This window comes from Brienomyrus brachyistius, chromosome 14, assembly GCF_023856365.1.
Source record: "Brienomyrus brachyistius isolate T26 chromosome 14, BBRACH_0.4, whole genome shotgun sequence".
Lineage (NCBI taxonomy): Eukaryota > Metazoa > Chordata > Actinopteri > Osteoglossiformes > Mormyridae > Brienomyrus > Brienomyrus brachyistius.
In genome coordinates this window covers 17,359,672-17,380,435 of record NC_064546.1, presented here as the reverse complement: position 1 = coordinate 17,380,435, position 20,764 = coordinate 17,359,672, and the positions used below count along the sequence as shown (strand labels likewise).

The window sequence follows — 20,764 nt, the reverse complement described above, 5'->3', positions numbered from 1 at the left end:
ACAATTTTGGTTAACTTTGGTTGATACTGGACAGTATTTAACGTGGGTTTCTCCAAATCCCAGTATTAAAGACGATTTAAATTTCAAAAGTTAATACTAACTGTCGGGAAATTTACCGTGAAACCGGTATCGGGGCAGTTCACCCCAAAACTGAAATAGGTATATATTTCAAAGAGAGAATCTGTCCAGGTTGTTCTGCTGGGAGTTGCCTATAGTTTTATATAGATGTCGGCCATGAAAATGTCGGGCTTCTTTGGAATATAATGGGAGTGAATAGGATTCTTTCTGTAACAGTTTTATTACCTTATAAATAGTATGTAGGATTTGCAAACTACTCCAACGCTTTTGATGTAGCTAGTACTAGGTTTATAATGGAGTAATATAGATTTAACGTAAGATTTCTTGCGTCTGAAAGCGTCATTGTCTGCCAACCCCGCACACATAATCTAACCTGGGAAGTTATACTCCCACAAAATATCTACTGCTGACTTAAAATGAAACGCCGCTGTGTTTGTTGAGGTCAGGCTCAGTAGCTAGTAAACCCTAAATCCAACTAAACCAGTAGGGACACAATTGCGCCGACACCTTTGCTAATTTCAGTTTTTTTCCTCTCAGGAATTGTCGTCCTGATCCAATACAAATAATGAAATCTGCACAGAACTGTATAATGATATATATTTGTGTTCGAGATGCAGAAAAAACCGGGGGATTGGCGGGTTTTTGGTCGATATGAATATTCATAGCGCTCCCTCTACACACACACACATATATGTATTTCCCATAATTAGATGAAAGAAACGGATACATAGCTGTTATCTGTGCTCGTTTCCATGCCACGTTGGAACACAGCCCCATGTTTCATTTCTAATTATGATGCCGGTTGTGTTTTTTTAAATTTAATGAACGTCCCCCCCATACTGATAACCAAAATGAAAACATTCCGTGATATGTTATCATTTATATTAGATTACGTTTCTATGAGAGCACTTAAATGTTTATTTCTAATCTGCCTTTGTCATACAGAGCTGAGGGACCTCAGGCTGATGATAATCCGAACATGTTCAGCTGTGGTCTGGATGAGCAGGCAGACATTTTCGCCGCATCTTGGGTGTTATTTAATGATAAAAACGGGAATGTTTGTGAGTGATGTAGATCGCTGCATGCTCACACCTGTGCGGTGCTACATGACATGTGTTGTTTGCTCTGCTATGGTTTGTACGTGATTAATCATTCTGAGTATAGAGTGGTGTGAGATGGATGTAAAAACATCCACTAGAATCTGCAGGTGTTCTGGCAGTGTGTGCAGCCCGTCATCTGGCTGGTACCTCTCTGCAGTCTCAGGCTCCAGCCCACTCAGAAGTGCTGGACCAGCAGGGAAGCTAAGTGCTGATTAACACAGCCGTCTAAGGACAATGTGAGTGCGAGAGATTTTCACATCTCCTTGTCTGTGAGTTGTGTGTGTATGTGTGTTTTTATTATGTCTGTGCAAACTTTTACATATGCAAGTGACCTTTATCAGCTCTGTATTCAAGCAAATCTCCACAACTCTGATTACTCCGGTGCAGATCTAAAGGTCAAACGCACTGAAAATGTATTAAGCAGCACATAGGATGTATAAACTGAATGATTTCTACCATGTAAAATGTTTTGTGATACCAGTTCGTACTGGAATACTTTTTTCCTACAGTCTTATAGCTTTTTCTAAAGCATGATTTTAGGTTGTTCTCGGTTCGTGCTGTATTTTTAATCAGAGTGTTTTCAAAACCTTGATTTCTGCCACCATCTTGACGTTCTAAAACACTTCATGTTTAAAATGACAAAGAAACGACTGAATCCCCTTTTTTTTAGTTTAAATATTGGAGACGCTGGAGCAATGAGACAATGTGCCCCCCCTTTTACTGTGTGAATTTTAAGGACGCTGTGCTTTGATACTCTGAGTGAAGAGGTTGTTCTGTATTAGGAGGGTGGTGGTGTGACCTCTGCTTGTTCAGGAGTCCAGAGCACATGAAAGGGGGACCTTCTCTTTGATTGACCCCCCCCCCCCCCAGTCCGTGGCTGCCATAACGAAGTGGGCCGCGGACAACTTGGCAGTGCCGAGTCTGACCATCACTCACACTCATAAAGTTTGACGATCGACTTGCGAGAGGAATAAAGTGGACCTCACATTGATCAGCGAGACTGCGAGGTAAACACTCTCCACACCCCATTCATTTCCTAACTGGGCAGAAACATTAAATATTCATATGTTAATTAGCTTCACTAGTAATCATGTAAGATCCAGCACCTCGCTCCCGCCATTGTTCATATGGTGTCTGTCTGCCTCCCTGCCCATGTTGGCGGGGGGGGGGGGGGGAGAGTCCCTTGTCCTCCACTACCTAATTACATGGAGGAGACCAGGATTTTTTTCCAATTAGCAGAATTGTTTGTTTACTGCCAAACCATCCTGAAGTATCTATCCTACTGTTTCATGTCAGTGCGTAAAGCCACCTTTCCTACTGGGACTCCAGGGATTTGGTCCAGTGTTTTCAGAGGAATTGATCACTCTGCAGAGCAAGGAATTAAATGCATCAGATAAACAGTCTGCGTGTGGAATTCTGTAATTCTGTGTAGGCCCTATATCTGTTATGAATAACACAAGTTAAATACTGATCTCATTTTTGTTTATCATTAATGAATAATAATAATAATAATAATAATCATACACCTTTAATCTCAAGTAGCAGCTATATTTGTTCAGGATTTGTACTTCAGAAGAAACTGGGTTACTATTAAGCTTTTGTACTCCCTCAAGTAAAATGTTACAGATATTTACAATATTTTTCAGATTAAAAATATTTGGACATTTGCCAATCCTGGGAGGAATTCTCTGAGGTGGGGCTTCTGTCCTGCTTCCCGGGCCTCTTTTCCCACAAGAGTCTGTCCAGAGACAGAGAGGAACCTTTTGTCACTGCACAGGTAGGAACTCTCCATGTTTTTGCGGCTGCAAGGCTGAGTGCTGTTCCTGGGTGTGGTTCACAGGTGGCAGCTGGAGCACAGCCTGAAATCTCATCCTCCTTAATCTTTTTTGTGTCCCATATTCCATCAGGGAGCAACGTCCTGTATGTTGGTGGCATCACACTTTTAAAATGCTCCAGGATTTTAACTTACTGGTTGAAAATACTTGTTGCAGTGTTAGAGGCCCAGGTGTTCGGGGGGGGGGGGGGGCATGCAATTTGTGCTGATGTAAAATGTTTTATTGGGGGCAGAACATGGCGACATTTAAAGAGCGATTCTGTGTGTGCTGGTGTGTGAGGTGTCTGGTATTAATGGGTCTACATTTTGGTTTCTGGATAGAATATAACAGCATGGCCAACGGTGCGAGAGAGAAGAGGGGAAATCTGTCAAAATCGACATTTTATCTTCATTACAGTGTAATACTTGAATTATTCGGAAACAGCGCATAATGAAGCATTTAGATTAAAACACTGTCTTTATTATTTGCTTGAATGGCTCCCAGATTACTGACTGACTGATAATATCTGCCCCAGAATGCTGCCGGAATTGAAAAGAAGGAAACTGTACTGAGCTGTAATCGAGGAGCTGAAATGCCTCTGTGATAGATAGCAACTCTGTCTGAATGCCTCCCAACCGGTTATTACCGTGTCATTTATCTCAGAAAATAGAACTGATTCCATGCTCCAAAAAGTTTAGGAAGTTTGGGCCATGAAGCTGTTTTGGCCTGGTCTGTGTTGCTGCACTGTTGCCAGATCAAATGTGGTTCCCCTACCCTCGCTTTTGCATCCACGTGTCTGGAAATCAGAAAAACCTTGTTTATCGGCCTTCAGAGGCATGGCCTACCTGTCCTAGCCTGGCTTTGTTAGCCTGGATGCCAGTGTCTGGATTTACAGCCTGGCAATCAAGCAGATTGCACCAGCCAATCCAGCACTGGCTCTTTCAAGAAGTGCCGTAAACTTAGCCAAATGCTGCCACTTATTCTCCATAATTAAAGCAAGCTGGTGTGGAAAGAGGAGTCTAAATTATCCCGGGGGTGTGGAATTTTAATGCTTGCACATGTCTGTGACTCTGCTTTGGGGGGCGGGGGGGTTAAAAATCGTTACCAGTCAATGCCTGAGTCAGCTTGGCAGTGTTATTTGTGTGAGCCGAAAGTCCAGCTCTCCTTGTTTTTTTTCCGTTTGATAAGGTTGAATGCGGGAGCTGGGGCTATTTTCAGTACGCGCTGACAGCATCTGACCGTGACGTACTTGCTCTGAAAGAGTGGACCGTGCATTACAGTGTGCTGGCCCTCAGCCATCGCCTGTGAACTGTGTATTTCTGTAGGAGGACGCATGCTTGTTAAATGAGTAAGAGGCCAGCTGGGAGGGTGTGTGTGGACAGTTTTGTACATAGCCTTTAATATACTGTCATAATACTCTGCCAATACTGTCCAGAGTACAGATAGTCTACTGTACAGAATATCCCGGCCTGTCTGCAAGCAGTGGATGATATGCTGACTATGTTTGGCAATCAGGGATACAGTGAGAATATGGAAGAGACGTGTGGATGGGAGAAATTTATGTTGTAGCACAAACATTCCTGGGAACTTGATCCATCATGCCTTCATGTTAAGGGAGACTTGCTTTCTGTATAAATGTATCTCTTCTGGAGAAACTAAAGTCAGGTCATTGTTCAGTGACATGCTGAGTATTTCTCACAATCGGTCAGATGTTGCACACCTGATTCGGCTAACTGGCGGATTGGATGAGGAAGCAGCTACTCGAAGAGGGTGTGCTAGGTGTTCACGCAGGAAACCCGTGGAATGCCATAGAGCTTTTTGTTTTTGTGATTTTTATGTCTTTTAGCATAAAGACTCCCGGCACAGTTCTGTCTTTCTGCTTGCGTGCTGCTAACATCATTAGCATGCCTGCGCCTTTCAGGTCTCATGTTTGTACCATCATTAGCACGCTTTTGTCTCTGTTAATGTGCTAACGGCACGCCAGCTCCTGGGTTACCAGTATACACAGGAATGCCCTGTCGACATGCTGCATGGAAGCTTCCTTGTCGTTGTTCACAAGAGGCTGACAAGCTGCAAGAGAGAGTCCGTGTGGAGCATGATTTGCTCTCACGCCTCCTGATTTATTCTGTGCTTTTTAACTGTGGGAGAGGGGTGCTGTGATTTTATAATTTAATGTTGTGACAACAAAGTGTTTTACTGCCTGAGTAGCACATGCCCAATACTCATTTTTAGCTGCAAAGCTCTCAGTGTTTAATTGTTGGGGCTTTTAGAAACTGTTTTGTTGGGTCCAGCGAACTGCAAGCAATACATCATATTTCCTGTCTGAATGCCCACCCTGCAGTCGATTGGCCTATGACAAGAAGGGGTGGAGCTGGACTGGAGCCGAGCTGGTATTGGCCAGCAGGACCTGAGCTGGGGGCCCTGGTAAGCTGGGATGTCCAAGTCTAGGGGCAGTTGTGATTGAGATGGTTGCCCAGCACTGGCCAATTGGAACAGACACTGGTCTGGCAGCACTGCCAGGTCATGGTGTCTTCATCATTATCTGCATAAAATTGGACACCAGCCGCAGTTCCAGAAATGTCAACTGGCAATGTCATTTGGAAGGCCATCCGCATAATGCCAAGTGCCTGTATCACCCCATGGAATGATACCCGTCTGGTTTTATTTTAGCCCAGTGCTGTCACCAAATGCACACTTCACCATACACTACAGCTGAATGTAACAGGCCAATGAGTTTCTTACTGATGAGTTTATAGTCCTAGGTGCAGAAATAAAAGGCTATTTTCTTAACTCCGCCCGTCACTCTGTTATTGGAAATCCAAAGAAAGTGAATTTGAGTATCTGTGTAACAGGGTACAGGATAGTGATCTTTAAGACCTGGATAAAAAATGGACACAATTGCTATTGAGTTTGAAGGCTAACCTTCACTGTCAAAGCATAAAATGCTGGACCTGCCCAGTATTTAAAAGTGAGAGTGATATGAAAACAGTAGTTCCACTGACAGGCTTCTCCTCTTTTGGCCTTGTGAACAGTGTATAATGAGTTCTGTAAAAAGGATTCTTATGTGACAGTTCCTTGGATCCAGGCCCATATCCTGTGTTCCACAGGAAATGTAGACAAGCTTTGATGGGCCCTGTCCTCTAATCTCCATGGTAGTGGCCCTTCTTTGGCAGCCCTGAAAAACAGAAGGTTGCCCAACCCGAATAATTGATTACATCTATCTGCTGTAGGTTTTCGGTCTGTAAGATACGAGCTGTTCTCTGATGGCTCTCCTGAGTCCTGAAGTCGTAAAGGAAAATCTCATTAGTCACGGAGAGGATTTCAGGTCATTTTACTGGTTGAAGGCTGTGTTTTACTGCAGCATAGACCTGTGCTTGATTCTGTCAGGCCCCATCCGTTAACAGATGGGCCGGGCTAATGAAAAGAGGCTTCTTAATTAGTCCGTCTGAAGACATTTATTCATATCATAGCGCCCTTCCCATTATGCTACCATTGACCAAGCCAGCCTCTGTTGGGTTCCCCATGGCCGCCATCTGCTTGGTATAGTGGCCTCAGGCCGGCCGGCCTCTATCCCTTCCCACTTCGGTGATTCAGAAATGGGCCCCGAAGACACAGGCGAGTGGCTGGCTCATTGGGGGGCCTACTGTCTTACAACTACGATGACCCACCCCCTGTGGGCAGTGTCAGCTGATGGTCATATGACGTGCATTACTGCATCTGTTTTCAGTAGATTATGTGAGACTTCATCAGATGCCTGTAAAAGTTGTCAAAAGGGGCTTGGTCTCCTCTCTGGTACTGATTCTGAAGTCATGAATGATCAGCATGCTAAAGACCTTCCCACTGTGGGTTTCTTTCTGTCTCTGCTATAATTTTTGTCATTCGTCTTGTCACAAGACTTTAAGACACTTACGTTTTTTAAAGGCATTTACCCATAATTCTCTCATTCCATTGTTCCATTGGCTTGGTGAGTTAAAAGGCACTTCAGCAATGTCACGATGAAATGCTCAAAGTGAGCTGTCATCGTCGTTCGGGAAAGTGCTCTTGAGAATGTAAGGATTAGGAAGCGGTTATGTAACCGAAATGAGGAGTAGATCCTGAAGGGAGAGAGGTGCAGCCTTTAGAGGGAGGTTAGGCTTTGGGCCTGCTACTCCCTGAGCACATTTGGGTTCTGTAAAGCCGGTTCATATAGCATTCTGGAAATGTACAGCAGTCAGTTTACAGCAGTCAAGAACACCGTAGCTGGTCCTTAGCCTTGGGAACTTGAACGGAGTGGATGTCCTTATTTCAGAGGTGCCTGGTGTCTTGTGTTTCATTCATGACTTCCATGAGCATCTTGTACCTTTCCTTTCTGGCCTCCGGTGTTTCATCATACATACTCGGTCCTGTTGTGGCTTGATTGCTTCCCCTGCACCATTTGGTGACAGGTGTCCCGTTTCAATCCGCACCGCTGCCTTCATGGGACGTGAAGGGCCAGCTGACCCGGAACAGGGCACGTCGCTGTGCAGGGGGTCTAATTCTGCACCGGCCATGCTCCACTGGTGCTGACGAAGGGAGACGTACAACCTGGCATGTGTCGGACACCCGCAGGAGCTCACGTCTGTGAGGTGGGAGTAGAGCATGTATGCGCCGTTTCAGATGTGAAAAAACATTCAGCCGGGTGTCTGTCCACGGAGAGGAGAGAGGAGCTCTGGAAATGACGCCGGAAGCTTGATGCTTGTGTTGACAAGCGCCCCTAGGAAGGCGGCTGTGCATCGCATAACCGAATGCTGGCAAATGAGCAGAAATTATTCATTAAATCACTGGGCTCCCTCTTTTCTGTCTGGATCAGCATTCTGTGTTTGATTAAGGGGGGCGGTGCGGTGGGAGGCTGAGTGTGTGATGTCTGCCCTCACCGCGCCGTCTGCAGCCCACGGCATCAAAGCAACGTCGCTGTCGCTAAGAAGAGCTGTTACACCCCCCCCTGTCTCGTCTCGTCCACCCCACAGCCTTGTCTCTGTGTTTAAAACCCTGTATTGAGTGGGGAATCACTGGAGACGTCCATCACTGCTTGGTTTATAATTAAGGAGCTCTTCTTGGAAAGTTGTTTGTGACTGAACTACACTAACGGGTGGAGAGCCGTCTTTGAACACGAGGCTCTGATTGCAGCCCCATGGCCTCCACAAACCCGTTCCTTCTGTCTGGAGTTTCTGCAAGCCCTCGCCGCTGCCAAAGTGTCTGGCTCTGACTGTGTGAATGCCGCCACGATCCCACCCGCGCACCGTCAATGACTGTAACTTCTGGCAGTTACAACAGTTGTCATGGTGGCAGTTAAAGTCCTTTATTTGTTGGTGGCCCTGGTGTAGCCTTATCGGGAAGAGAATTGTAGCACAGCGTTTCCCAGTGCGGTCCTCGTCCACTGTCTGCTGGTCCCCATTTATGCTCAGGTCCCCTGGGAGGGAGCAAAAATGTGGAGTGTCTGTCTGGATGGGAAACACTGTTGTGGCAGTGTGGGCCCCACAATAGTAACCACGGCGAAGGTGCTGAACCTGCCAGGCTCCAGTTAAACACAGAATGATGTTGTCACGGTAGCAAAATTATGACCTCGATACTGACACCACTTTAAGTATTATGAAACGATTGTAGAAGAAAACAGTTAAGTATTGTTCACGGTAAATTATGCACTTGTCTCACTGCAGCGCTTGGGTGCACTTTTCTTTCTCAGCTGATTTCTAAGAGGGGAGAATCATGAAGTAATCCTCAGGAGATATTTGTCTGAAATGCATTTAAATTGTTACTCTTTTAATAAATTAAGCACCAATCGACTCCAGCACATACCCTAATACCGCCAAGCGTCGCATTACGATCGCTGTGATTCATTAAGTTACAAGGAGAGTGATAATATGTTCTAATAAACTCATAATGGGTATATCCACCCCCGATTGTTGTGCACTTATGCTTTATTGTTATTAAAAATGCATGAAACAGGGGCGGGGCGCTGTGTGGAAAGAGAATTTTGAGGGGAGAGGAGGATCGGTATGGATGCAATTCGACACGTGAGCACAAAAGCTGTGAAACGTGTTTCTGCTGTGATAAAATTCATCACCATTATTCTCTACTAGGGCATGCACAGACTAGTCAACAAGTCGACTTTATTGGTCGGCCATGACACTTTAAGCTTGACATTGACTAGTTGCTGATCATATGATTATGATATTGGATTGAAGGCATGAATGAATCCCCTTTTGCTAGTATCTTTATATTTCTGCATTGGGAAATTGGATTGATAGCTGATATTCTTTTGTCTAATATTTGCCAGTGCTGGCGGTAAAACTTGCCAGTGATTATTAATAATGTTACATTGTTTTTTATTCTGTGGAAAGCAATAGATCATAGAGGACGAAGGTCCAAGTCTTTAGAGTCCTGGTGCTCCCTGTCTCACTGTACGGTTGTGAGATATGGACGCTATCCAGTGAGCTGGGACTAAGACCGGATTCCTTTGGTACTGTGTCTCTTTGGAGAATCCTTGGGTATCATTGGTTTGACTTTGTGTCGAATGAGCAGTTGCTAGATGAGTCCCGAATGAGGCACATTACCTGCATTGTGATGGAGCTTCAGTTATGGCACTGCGACCATGTGGCGCGTTTCCCTGAGGGCAATCCGGCTCACAGGGTCCTCATTGCTGAGGTCCCGAGTGGCTGGACCAGGCCGAGGAGACGCCCACATAACACCTGGCTGCGGCAGATGGATGACCGCTTCTGAAGGGTAGGACTGGACTGTGTATCTGCCTGTGGGATCACTGGCCGGGATCCCAAGAAGCGCATGCTCCCCAAGCTGACTTGACCTGGTCATAAATAAAAGGCTGTGTCTGTTTTGATTGCAATTGACCCCCCCAATAAATAATTAAACAAACATCAAAATGATTTGTTTATCCTCAATTGTTTTGGGGTGGTGGTGTAGTTTTGTGTGAAATTACGTGATTGTTTAACATAAATGTCACAGTTCCTCTTGTGAAAGCAACACATGAAAGTGGCCAGGAGCTATAAAAGTTCCTTGTCCAAATAGCCCAGGAACTAGGTTACTGAGCATCGGTGGGAAAGCGCATTAAGGCAGCGAAGAGCAGGAATACAGGCTTGATCTTATGTGAGTAGATTATTACATTATACATGTAGTAATCCAACTTCACCTGACTGTTGGAAGTATATATATAGCCTATAAGTGGTTATACATGTACGGTACAGTAGTAACCTTGACCTCATTGCTTACTGCATCCCTCCAGCTGTGAGCGTCGTCTGGCGATGCACAGCGTGTCTGGCGATGGACAGCCACACAGACCAATCAGTGGTGCCTGCTGTTACGCCATGCCTATTGATGGAGTGTGACTATTAATAATCCCGACTACGTATCTGCACTCAATATCACCGGCACGCCATGCGCCTTGCAGGCGGAACCTGCATGTCTGTTATAGCCAAACAAAACTATAGCTAAAAGTGGCCCTGGGGACCAAATTGTTTGTCCGTTATAAGCGAAAATCCGTTATATGCAGGTCCGCTATATCCGATGCTTTTTCTGCATGTTCGTAAAGGCGCACAACAGGGACCAGCGTGTGTGCTGGAGAGTAAAGGTGGCGTCCTCTCGCTTTTCTGCAATTTCCACATGTCGGGCCCTGCCCTGGCAACAACTGCGAACCTTATGGGGCTGGCGGTGACAGTGACGTCACCTCTGAAGTGGCAGGATGTGAACTTGCCTCAGCACAGCCGTTCCGAAAGATTGGACTGTGATTGACATGCATGGTCACCCCGGGGTGACGACTTCTTTTGCTTTCTCTTTTGGAGCGCATGTGAATAGAAGAGGTTCATTACGCTGCATTGAGGAGTTTGGAGAGGCCCATCAGTGTCCCCCTTCTCTTCATGTCCGTAGACCTGCCTCTGATCAAACGTCAGCGAGGCAGCCAAGGCCCCCACCGTGGAGATGGTCGCCTCTCCGGCGTGATGCTTGCGTCCCGCTGTTTACTTATTTGAAGTGCCTGGCAGGCCAGCTCTCTGCCTCTTTCTCTCCCTCTTCCGTTCCCCATCTCATGTTTATGCAGTGGCATCCAGAGCAGGTGATGAAGAAGCACCAGCCTTTATTGTTTCTCCTGGTTCCCCCTCCAGTGTGTGGTGATCTGCTAACCTGGCTCACCGCCCTTCCAGATTTTTTCATGCCGTGGAGTTCAGGTTGGAAGAGGCCTTTAAGTTTCATACCCCATCGAATACGTCATTCCCTAAAGGGCTGAAGCTCATATGACCACACAAATATATACTTTTAATCTGTGTTTTAATCTTGTCTGATTATGAGACCTGCTTTTTTCCCTCATTAAACTGTAAAACGGGTTAAGGTTAAAGTTGCTTGTGATTTATTTTTGAGATCTGGCTTGAAATCGTTATCTTTCGAGTGAGCGTTTTTAAAAACAGTAAATATTTTACTGAAGGAACGGATGCCTGAAAAGCTGACTTGACAGCACTGAATTGCGTGGCAATATCTCACAGCGCTTGAATGGAGCGACAAGAAAAATGTGACGGATTGCTCACCAATCCGCCCTAAACCACCGTTCGTCAAGAACCCAGCTTTAAGAGCCAAAACACTGAACGATGCAGAATGGGGATGCTGGAATGACTTCGGTGTATAGCAGTGTTTGTTTAGGGTGGTAATATGATTTGGTGACTGCCCATGAGGTGTAGGGGATTGGGAACAGACCTCAGCAATGAGGCTTTCTTTTGGGGGCGGGGGGGGGGGGGATGTGCTCCTGTGGTGTTTTATAATGAATGACTGGCTTTGGGCCGACCGCCAGCCTCGCAGGTGCTTCAGCTCTGCTGGCATGTGGGCCTGGGGTGGGGCAGCCTTTTTTAAGGGCACGGGGGAGAGTTGTCCATCTTGACGCAGCTGTCTCTGGCCTCAGAGGCTATCCTTTGTCTTTGGAGATGGAGAGGGGGAGTGCTTCTGTTCTTGGATGGAGGCTCGATGGAGGGGGACCCAGCTTAGTTAAGCCCAGCCTAAATGTCCTTCTAGCTTCAGACAAAGACCCGAGTGCAATGCATCAAAACTGTCAGGATTGCCCAGAACTTCTTTCAAATGCGCTGATCCCAGCCCAGATGATTTGGGGAGCTTCAGAATCAGTTAACCCCTTTAAACGTTGTAAATCTAGGGTTTTAATTAAGGGTAGTCTACATTACACAAAGAACGAGCCCACTGCTCATAAATTGTATCAGTGCAAATTAATGTCTGTCTGTCTCACTCGCACTCACGTAATCAATCTCTGGGAAGCTGTTTGTCTCATGCATCGCGTTGATCTTCAAAGCAGTGCGGGTGAAGGAGGTGCATGCTGGCTACAGCTGGATACTTCTCTCAGTTGGGGGGCAGGGCTGTTGAAGGAGCTTTGAAGTGTTCCGGAACCTGCGGAGGTGTTTCATGAGGGGAGCTCTGATCCCCTCACACATATGCCACCCACCCACCTGTGCACAAAATCCCAGTGAGAGTAACAAGCCTCCTCTGTGGCTTGACACCCCCATAGTTCTCCCTGTGAGTATATTTCATCTGGTCAGAGACTTCATTAACACAAAAGGTGGTTGGTTGAGGGGTGGGGAGTTGGGTTACAAGCCTTGGGGTACCCCCTAATACCAATGAGGTTACATTTACTGCTCCCCACCAGACCGACGTACCAAAACTAATCATGAAATTATGAAACCTGACCTGGCAAAGGTAAAGGGAGTTATGACCTTTACTCTGAAAGAGTGGCATGTAGAGCTTTTCCTATAATGAGGTCTGGTTCCCATAACAATAAGTGAGAGTCTTCTGGTTCCTCTCACTGCATGGGCCGGAATAGAGAGGTAACATTGTGTTTGGAAGATGCGACTTCTGACAGCCCGTCACACTTCATGCATCGTGATAGAAGGACCCTGACGATTCTTAATGTCAAACCCTGTTTTGTAGGTAAGGATACGAAACTGGTTGACTGTGTATTTTCTTTTCCTTGTGATGACAGGAAGTGTGGACTACAGTATGTTTATGACTTGGAGCCCAGGTTCCAGCTTGAAAACTCATCCTTACACTGCAGTTTTTTAAGCACTGAAGAAAACGGCTCCTTGCTATAAAGAGCTGAGTATCAGAAGAGCTGACTGTGTGTTCCAGCGCTTTAAAATCAAGGTGTAAAACATAATGGATGCCCTTTAATGACCTGGGCCATGTTTAATCCTGTCAGAAACATAGTGGGTGAGATCAATTCGCCATCAGCATTTCAGCAAGTTTCTGTCCTGTCAGTGAAAACGACCCATGTCGTACGTCACACTGCACGGCACGTCCAGATATGTGGACCTGTTCACCAGTATATCTGGCCTCAGTGTTTCATGGGGTTGTACTGAATGGTGCACAGCATGGATGTAAGGTAGCTGAATCGAGCAGGAGAGGTTGCAGTCTTGGCTTGATGAAGGGGTGGAAGGAGAACAACTTTGGTGTAGCACCAGACGGCAGGATTGGAGGTTGTTTACCGTATGCTGCGCATCTGGCTAATAAAGATTATGGTAGAGACGTTGCAAAGCTCAGGCCAGGTACCTAAGCTTAGAGAAACCAGGGAAGGATGCTTGCTAGCCAAGATGACCCTCCCCGTATGCAAAGGTTGGACCGTCTAAATCTCCTTTCACTCAAACATGGGTGACTGAGGAGCAGCTAGATCCAAGTATGCTCGAATTCGTATGAAAATGGGGGAGTCGGAAAAGGCCTGGGAACAGTTCACGGAAAAACAAAGGAAACATTCAGCAAAGAAAGGTTTAGGCCTTTTGAAAGGAGCCTCAGAGTAGTGCCGTGGTCTTCAGATTCATTCAAGTCAGAACCTCGTGAAGTTCTGCCAGAATCTGCCAGTCTGGTTTCCAGGCGGACGTGGTGTGTTGAATGGGTTCCTCTCACTCGTATGTTTCATATTCGGTGCAGAAATTGATTTGCTTCAAAGACGGGCAACGGCAGAAGTTAATTAGTGTTAAGCGCTGCTTATTGTTTCCAGTTAAATACATTTCGGCTTCCAGTGATGGATGGCTTGGAGGCTCCTGAGGTGTTTGCTTTCTGTGTCTTCAGCAGATGGTTTTTGATCTGCACGTCGCCATTCCTTTTTGAAGTTTTTTTTTGTTTCGTTAACCCTCTCCCCAGCCACTAGAACAAGATGTTTCTGTCCTCACATGAAAATGCACATTGTGTTTTACTGTTTGTTTTCCCATAGCAACCGAGATGAAATGGCCCTATTGATTGATTTGGCAGCAAATTAGGCCTCGCTCCGGAGACTGCGAGCCGTTCATTTCACTCCCCCTCCCGCAAAGAGTGGTCCTTAACGTATATTTTCCCGGCTTTAATTACAGTTCGTTACCTGCCCGGCATTTGAACGGGGTGGTGTTAATAAGCTGTCAGCTGTTTTGAGGCACACCCGATTGATTTAGGGAGTGTGACCTAATACAACGTGAAATTCGCCTCTCTTGCGTAAAGCCACTTATTTATTATTCACCTGAAGGCTGAATTTCTTTTAGGCTATAATCTGATTGTTGTGCACGAGGGATGACGGTTCATTATCGAATAAAGAATGCTGGAGTGAACCATCTGCGTTTGACAGCGGTGCAGGATACTTGCCCATAGCTTCTCTATAGCTCGACCTTAAGAATACCCAATGCGTCAGTGACGTCCTGGAGGAGCACGTAACCTTTCTCCACTTGGACCTGCTTCTGTCTCAGGCCCTATATGGGGACTGAAGCAAGAACAGCCAGGTGCCAAATACTCGCCTCTTCCCAGAAGTGCCATTTGCTCCGATTGCGTCCTGCAGCAATGGGCAGTTTTACAGTTCGGAGCCCCCTGTTTTTTGGCCCGCGCCTGCCCGACTGTTGGGAGGGCGCTCCTCCAATCTGCCACCGGCAAGCTGTTGTTCCTTGATTCTGCCCGCCGCCTCCTATATGGGCCTTTGTTATAGCATGGTTATCTGGTCGATGCCGATGGCTCATGGAGGGGGGCCTTGCGGCAGCCCCGCCTGGCGATCTGACTCCAAATGGCGAATGCTTATGGTGAAGAAGAGGGTGTGCACATTTGGCGCGGGGGATCATTTCAAAAAGACCAGCATAAGACCCAAAATACGCTCGGTAATGGAGCTCCAGGCGCATGCTGGCCCACTTTTATTTAACCTGGGATTGTGTCTCGTAGATGTTGGGAGGCGCTGAATAGCTGGACACCGGTTTTCTGGTATGCGTAGAAAGTTTTTTTTTTTCTTTCTTTTTTTCCTTTAATGTCATTTTCATCAGTTTTTTTCATCTGCTGATCCTTTATTGCCCAATGTACTCTTCATACTGGCTCTGTACCTGCAGCTGGGTAGCAGACGCCGCCCTCTTCAGCAAGCCCCACCCCTTTAACCGCTACCTAAACACTCATGAATATGTATAGGGGCCCAGCTCTCTCTGCTGTCATTAAAATGCCGTAAAAGTCTTTATAAATTGTAACATAACATTGCGGATGTTTTGATAGGTGCCGTGGGATGCATATTAAGGCTTTTCTGACGCCTCTTTATATCTTGTGTACATGGTGAAGGTGCTGTTTTTAATTACCCCTCTTAACCAGAATGCTCAGCACTCCTGCTGGCTAAGAAAATATAACGGCGGTTTCTCACGAAAGCGAAATGTCCTGTGATCTTGGCAAACTATAAAAGCCAGTGCTCTTCTCAGTGCTCCCCTGCAGCTAGTTCGAGAGCAGAGGCCTGCTTGTCCTTCCATGCTGCTGTGTGTCGCTGAAGTCCAGTGTTCGGTCGGCCCTGATGCTGAGCGGGATTTCTTGAGAGAATCGACTATTGCGGTTTAGCGTGTTTAGCAGTTTAGCGGGGCTGGGCATCGACGGCTTGTGGCTCGGACACGTATATCATTAGGCGTGTGTCTCAATGTGACTTTAACTACTGAAGACTGTGGAAACTGCATGTGTAAGCAGATTCTTTGCATTAATTAGGGACCCGGTGTTTGCAGTGCATGCGGACTTGTTTTGATGTATTTATAATGCAATTAAGCCTGAAAGAATACATAGGGGTGACAGGTGTTTTGTGTTTACTAGCAATAATAAAATGCAGTTCCAGTCATCTGTCACCCTCATAGTCTGCAAAGCACAAGCAGAGTCTTCCGGATTTTACTGGCCCCTAATGTGCTGGACCTAACACAGTAACTGGCGGTAAGGGTTTTACAGGAGTGCTCCAGCATTGTGGAGGCTGCCTGGCTCATGCGTTCCCATCGTTATGGGAAGCGATTGCCCTTGTTGCAGGTCCCTGTTATGAGTGTCAGTTCTTGAAGACTCCAGCAGAGTTGGATCGGAGTTGGATTGGCACATCGCACATGCAGCTTGGTTCAGACCCGCACCAGTGTGCATGTATATGGTTTGTGTGGATATTAGAGGCTGGTTCATACTTCTCCACACGAGCAAAACACTCACGTATCTGCACTGTGCATGCGAACATGGACACGTTTATACTTCTCCGGTATATATGCATCCGTCATATTTATGATAATAATAATAAAACTTATTATTCTGATATTCCCTGCTCATGTAGTGAAGTCAGTGAAGTTTGTGTCCTTTTCTCTGTGTTTTACAAATTGCAGCTCACTGGATTTGCAGCTTTTATCAGCTGGCTGGTATGAGATTTTCAATTCCAGACAAGTCTGCACACAATGCACATACATCTGCATGTATGTAACAGTTTTATTGCCTTGTAAATAGTCTGTAGGGTTTGCGAACTACCCCAGCGCTCCTGAAAAGCATCCATGGCGGTGTTTAAAGTGGATGCTAGCGACTCGATCATGCGCAGTGCGTCCAGAGCTGCGTGTACACTGCTGCGTGGACGCAAATTTGGAGTGCAGCACATATTCGTCCACGAAGACGTACGACGACATCAAACATACATGCATAATAAAAGTTTGGGTGGACATGTCTGCTAGTCTGCGTGTGGAGAAGTATGAACCAGCCTTAAATGTGCCAGCTAGCACAAGCCTCCCTCTGTGTCCATGTGTCCCGGCTTTTTGTCCTCGTTCCTCCTCGCTCCCCCGTTTTTACCCAGGTGTAGCTTTTAACCTTCCTGTCATCACTGGCAGAATGGCACTGCCTGCAGCCCAGTAACCTGATTCTCCTAGCAGGGTCACGGGCCGCTGCCTTGCGTAGGCTGCCTCCCCAGTGGTGACTCGCCTCTCTCCTTAGGTTTCATCCATCTTTCCTCCTGGCAGCAGTGGCTTCATACCCTTTCCCGGAAGGAGGGTGGGGGTGGTCCCCCAAGGGGGTGGGGTGGGGGGGGGTTCAGGCATCTGTGTGACAGGTAGCATCACGATGAAACCATTGTAATCATCACCCTGAGCTTCCAGGGTCAAGTCCCGGGGGTGGGGTCTCACTTTTGTCCTCATAGAGCATTTAACCCGAAAGTGTAAAAGCGTAATCTGCATGACCAGTGCAGAATACGAGAACTTAGCAACCAACAAAGCGCTCTGTGAAAAACGAGAAGGGCCGTCTTTAAGTTAAGATGATTAATCAGTGCACTGATACCAGTGGGATGTGTGCAGGGAACATTATCGGCCATTTATTAGAAGGATAAAGAGAAACAAGACATTTCGGGAAAAAAGAGCCGGTCAATACTAATGATTCAGGTGGGTCTAGGCTCAGAGTCCGGTCCTCATCTGCATTTGAAAAGGCCTCCTCCATATTCATCACAGTCACGACACGACAGCCGATTTCATGCCTCGGTTTGATTGAGGGGCTCTGCTCTGCCTATGATTAAGAGCTCGGCTCGCCTTCGTGCCTGGCTGAAAGGGCAGCCGTGCGGCCGGACCGTAATCTGGAGACCTGGGAGCAGTTGGCCTTGGACGCTCTGCAGCTTCGGGCTCAGGGGCGGCTGCCAATTAAACAGAGTGCGAGGGGTGTGGTGGTGATGTCACCAATGGCCCGAGTGCCTGGTCATCATGGCACCTGCGTGTCAAATGCTCAGGAGCTGATGACTTAATAACAATGATGTCATAACCACAGTCGGTCAACTGCCATTACTGGTTGAATTGCTTAAAAAGAAAGGGTCTGTGTGCTTTTCCCCCTGTTTTATCCTTCTGATAACAGCAGGGGGCAGATGGGAGGAGCTCTTCACATAGTGTATTTGTGTTGGATCTCTGTGGGCAAATCCCAGAAAAAGGACAGGCCCTTTGAGCAAGGGCCCATGGGACCCTGCTCTCTAGCGGACAATTGGAAAGGGGTCGTGGCACCCCACCCTGCAAAACCTGCTCGAAAGCATGTGCTGATATTAAATGCATAGTGAATTTCGGAGGCAAGGCAGCCATTCAAAGCAAAGTGGGAATCACCGGCACATGCAGAAGGTCAGCAGAGTCCCAGATTGCCTCTTTCCTTTCCAAGGTGGCTTATAAGCAGCACTGCGTTCCTTGAATACTGTGTCCTGTCCTCTATACATGCTTAGAAATGCACAGAAATCTTGGGGGACGGGGGGTGGGCGCAGGTAGGGTGCACGTCTCAGATGCAGAAGACATGAATATAAAGGAAGGTTGGTTCCGGGAACATGGTGCAAACCCCCAGTTCAAAGAGCATTGCCTTGCAGGGGGTAGAGAGCATGGTGAAATGTCATGCTGGTGTGTATGACGTTGGTGCCGCCCTCCCTAACAGGGTATTCTGGGTACTGAAGACTATGCAATTAAAGATGTCTGTAGTTGTCAGGCCTGTTCTTCATGCTGCTAATTTTGTGTTAATTGTGTCTTAAATCATTTGCCAGTGCACTTAAATGGCACCTATGTCCCTCACCCAGCAATGAATTTCAGTTATGTATGATGCTCAAGGACAGAGCAAGAGGCCCTCATCTGCCATCCCAGCTGGTCAGTAACTGTTTGTCAACCATCATCCTGCTATGAAGATGCAAGGTGTGTTTATTCACAGGTAACAGCACTGAGGTTATTGTGACAAAGGGTAGGTGACTGTCGTATGGACATGAGGGCCCTCGCAGTGGGCCGGCTGCACGGCGAGATAAGACTTAATGTCTTCACCCTCTCCCTTCTCTTCCTGCCCAGATGAATCACCCATCTCCCCCCACAATGGCCATGTTTTATGGGTGAAGGTGAACTAATCGAGTTCTGCTTGTTGTGAAGCAGCCCCACCCCACTGCTCGGCACAATAAAGACCACAGGGAAGCCCCTCTCTCAGGGCTGATGGTTACACCGGCAGCGCCCATCAGCTATAGCTGTGTGGTGTGGGGGGCCCAGGAGCCTGGCCGATGCACTGGAAGGGCATTGATTCACTCCCTCCCCAGAGTGGGACAACTGGGAAATGCATATTAACTCCTCCATGCTCGAATGCTCCCCTCCACTTTATTGATCGGCGACCCCCACGAGAGACGTCATTATCAGTGGTGTCGAAGCCAAGCTCCTTGCTGCCTGAAGCTCCACCTCTTCGAGCAGATCGACGACATCAATCTCTCACTCTTCGTTCACCTATCGGTGGGCTCTCTGGCGCACAAAAGCGCTGATCATTGCTCGCATCACTGTGAGCGCTTCCCTAATCCATCTCCGCTCCGTCATACGTGGCAGCGCGTGACGGGCATCTGCGTAAGCCTCTGTCAGCTCTTAGTCTGCTGCGGTTTGTGTGTGCGTGTAACCAGCACGCGGGCGCGGGTGGCATGCTGAAGTCTCACTGTTAATCCCCCGACGGGACGGTCACCGTAGCAACTAAAACAGCGCTCATCTTGACATGACCTCAGTGAAATCCTGACAAGGCCGCCAGAAGAAGATCGCAAATTAGAAAATAGGGATGTCTAAACTGTATATTTCTGTGTGTGTGTGTGTGTGCGCGTTTGAGCGCAAATGACAGGAATGCATGCAAGCCAATGAGCCCATGAATAATCAACACTGTGACTCCCAGTGATGAGAAATCAATCAGTCAGTCAATACTTGTTTATTTTACAATGTCCTCTCCCAGCAGGTACCAATCAGGCAAAACCTACCCAGAGTTCTCCTAGGCGCCTCACTGTCCGCCTTTCTATTTGACGTACTAATGGAGTTTCTGTGAGAAATGTTTATTTTATACCTCATTTCAAATTTAGGGTTTAATTTCCTGTGGGAGGGGGCAGCCAGTGTGTGAAATTCCCTGTCAGCTGCTCTTCAATAATAATAAAAAAAAGCCTGGAACTGGGGTAATGAAATCAACGGCGTCTACATGCCACATTCATCCACTCCTCCGAGGACTTAATTGACAAAAGTCGATGCTGATATTAACCTTGTGATGCAATTAACGTATCAGCTTGAATACTAAAGCAGTTATTAAACTTGGTTAATTTTTCCCTTAAATCGGGTTTCTGGCTGTGGACACCGCCCTTCTAACTGAATTTGCGCTCTGGATTACTCCTCGTGCCATTGACAGGAAGAGGGCTCTGACCGGCATGGCCGTCTTCTGGTGGGATGATGCACCAGCGCAGTGTCTGTCCCTGAGCTTTTGGTGGTTTTAGCTTAGCCACTGGATTAAAATTATTTCCCAGCATGGAAGAAACATTGAATGACGATAAGTGTGGTCCTCTGTTCTGTGTGCAGTGAATGTGCTGCCTTCTGTCTGTAGGTTTTGGGGTCTTTCTCCCTGTGCTGTCCGTGGCGTAATGCACAGCCCTTTTTAAACCGCTTTCCGCCGGGCCGTTAAGTGCACAGCGCTGCTGTCGGCTGCGATTGGCGCTTCCCGTCGCAGGAATCGAATCACGGTGGAAATATATTAAAAATGAATAGCAGCTTAATTAAATAT

At 46.9% G+C, this 20,764-nt stretch overlaps 1 long non-coding RNA gene across 1 annotated transcript; it reads left to right on the top strand.

Moving 5' to 3' along the window:
• Positions 1-1,051: 1,051 nt before the first annotated feature.
• LOC125707697 (uncharacterized) lies at positions 1,052-2,951 on the top strand. Its single transcript, XR_007382345.1, has 3 exons — positions 1,052-1,414; positions 1,992-2,185; positions 2,825-2,951. It is a non-coding gene; the product is annotated as an uncharacterized LOC125707697 (long non-coding RNA).
• Positions 2,952-20,764: the final 17,813 nt, after the last annotated feature.